The 2,917-nt window shown below is 43.4% G+C and overlaps 1 non-coding gene across 1 annotated transcript; it reads left to right on the top strand.

Annotated features, from left to right (window-relative positions):
- Positions 1–2,132: 2,132 nt before the first annotated feature.
- On the top strand, positions 2,133–2,261 carry LOC123461930. The gene has a single exon (XR_006637975.1). It is a non-coding gene; the product is annotated as a small nucleolar RNA SNORA44 (small nucleolar RNA).
- Positions 2,262–2,917: the final 656 nt, after the last annotated feature.

Genomic DNA, 2,917 nt, shown 5'->3' with positions numbered 1-2,917 from the left:
CACCTGTTATGGTGTTTTAAATGATCATAGACTCATTTTCCATGCCATAATGTGAAGATAAGGGAGTTTTTTCTGAGGCTTGATATGAAAACAGCTAAAAGATTTTTTTGGAAAATCTAGGTAAACTAACAGTGGAGGAGAATAACTTACCAGGGCAAATCTTCAGTATGGGAAAAAAAAAAAAAAAGACTGTTTTGGAAACAAATGCGTGAAAGAATTCCCATTGGAGAAGGATATGGTTTAAAGCATTGAAGGATAGGATCATGGTCTTGCTTGGGAACAGTATTGCAGGCTACAGTTGAAATGCTTTCTGATCTTATTCAGTGAGAATCCAGGGCATTTGAGGGCACTGGTAGTGTAAACTGTCAGTCTCCTGCAGGAGTGGCAGGAAGCCATGGATACTCAGTATCTAGATCCTCTTTCATGATGCCATCCTGAACTCACATGATTCACATACATACATACATACATACATACATAGTGTGTATATGTGTGGTGTGGTATGTGTGTGTGGTGCATGCAGATGCATGGGCGCCACATGCACCACATGGAGGTTAAAGGATAATGTCATTTGTTCTTGTTTCACTCATCCACATGTTTCCTTGAGATAGAGGCTCTCACTGAACTCAGATCTACTTTTTCAGACAGATTGCCTTAGCAGTGAGCCCCAGGTATTCTGTCTCTATTCTCCACTGCACTAGGGTTGTAGGAATTTGTGGTCACAACCAGCTGTTTACTTGGGTGCTGAGGAATTGAACTCAGAGCTAATCAGGTCCCTTCACTCCCTCATGCTGTGCAGCAGGCACTCTTACCCATTTAGTCATGTCCCAGCCCTAAGATTCATACTTTGAAAAATAAGACTGCAGTTTCCATCTCCGATTCTAGATGCTGAGTTCTCCCTTGGGTTGTTAACTGTGTGTTATAAGGTGGGCCTGTGGAGAACCTCACAAAGTATAGAACAGGGGGAGGCCTCAGCAATGAGGAGATGCCTTCAGATGAGATCACAGGCCTGACCACTGGCTCAACTCAGCCCTAGACAGACCTGAGTCGCAGCACACTCTGAGTCACTCCCTGTGCCAGAGTGTGAGATGACCAATATTCATTGTTTTGAATGGCTATGGGTTCTTTTCTAAAATTTTTTGAAGGATGTTCTTGCTATAGCACAGGCTGACCTAGAACTCACTATTTAGTCTCAGGGTGGCCTCAAACTCTGTCTCCAGAGTGCTGGGTTTAAAGGCATGCACCACCACGCCCATCAAGTACCTATGTTTTTGAGTAACTCATTCCACATTTGTAATAAGTAACTAATACAGCTGTAGATTGCCACAGGTCTAAGTGATTTATTAAGAGCAAACATTTATCAATGTTGCTATCTCTAATCAATTTCTAGAACCTTAAAGGTTTTATTTTCTTGTTACAATTTTGTCCACTTTAATATTTATATTTTTGCCAAGAGGATTTGCCAACCTCTTCATTTAGCCATATCCAGAAGGGTACCTGATTTTTTTTTTTTTTTGAGATATGGTCTCATGTATCCCAGGTTGACCACAAACTTGCTAAGTAGTCAAGGATGACCTTGACCTTCTGATCCTCCTGCTTCTACCTCCAGAGTGTTGGGATAACAAACATAACCATTACACCAGTTTTATTTGGTGCTAAGGATCAAACCTAAGGGTTAGTGCATGCTACACAAGCTCTCTACCAACCAGGCTATATCCACAGCCCCAGTATCTGATTTTTCTTATGTATAAACTCAACTTTGAATAACTTCTTGACAATCTCTAGTGTTATGTGAGAAGATGTGGCTGGATCACATTACATCACAGGCCTCCGGGATGGGCCAACATCAGCTCCTCAGACAGCAACTTGAATGTCCCTCAGGCACTGAGGATACCAGCTCTTTCCTAGAGAAGCAACCTAAAAACAGATGAATTCACTTCCACTGCTTGCTATAGTTGGTGACATCATACCCGGGCTCCTGGCAGAAACTGCTTGTCATTAGCTTGCCTTTAGCAGTTCAATAGGGAGTGCTCTGAGGAAAACGCTGAGGGGTTTTCCAGGGTGGCCCTCTTTCTTGTCAGGAGAAACCTGGACAAGTCCAGACTGAGCAGCTGGAATAAAAGGCAGGATATCAGCATGTTTCCAAGGGCTATGGCTGGTTGCAGCCATGGGATCTCCAACTGCATGTTAGAGCAACCTGAAGAGACGGACAGCTCAGTTCAGCTCAGGACCTGCAGCTGCCACTCACCTTTCCTATAATGCATCAGGACCTACCTAGAAGCCTGCCACCTGAGACAGGTTGTCCCTAAGTTTATTGGCAAGAATTTGAACAGCCTAACTTCCTGGGTTTTAGACCAAGAGCTGTATAATTGGTAGACTGGCCCTCATCAAGACTTTAGCAGTGTCTTCTCCCTCAAAAAAGAAAGTCAGGATATCAGGTATTTCTGGATCAACTCAACGTCAGACCTTTATACTCAGAAAAGAATAACGACTGATTTGGGGATATAGCTCAGATGATGGGATGTTTACCTATCATACACAAAGCCCTGGCTTCAATCCTCAGGACTATATAAACCAGGTATGGTGTGCTGTGGTGCCCAGCATTCATGAGGTAGAAACAGGAGGATCAGAAGTTCAAGATTATCCTTGATTACACATCAAGTTGTGGCCAGCCTGACTCAAAAAAATAAAAGAAAGAAAAAAGGATCTGCTACACTGTAAACTATCCTTTGTGATCCTAGGACAATGACTCAGTACCACTTGCTACATGCCTGTGTTGGTGAGCCAGGCCTGGTAATGAAAGGATAGATTCCAGTGAAGGGGAAAGACTGGCTAGGAACAAAGGGCCTAGAGGAAGGTTCTCAAGCATCAGCCTTGATTTTCTGCATTGAAGCCTCCTGCCACCTCACAGCCAACC

Source organism: Jaculus jaculus, chromosome 6, assembly GCF_020740685.1.
Source record: "Jaculus jaculus isolate mJacJac1 chromosome 6, mJacJac1.mat.Y.cur, whole genome shotgun sequence".
Classification (NCBI taxonomy): domain Eukaryota; kingdom Metazoa; phylum Chordata; class Mammalia; order Rodentia; family Dipodidae; genus Jaculus; species Jaculus jaculus.
Note: the sequence above shows the minus strand (reverse complement) of the source record. Positions and strands in the feature narration are given on the sequence as shown.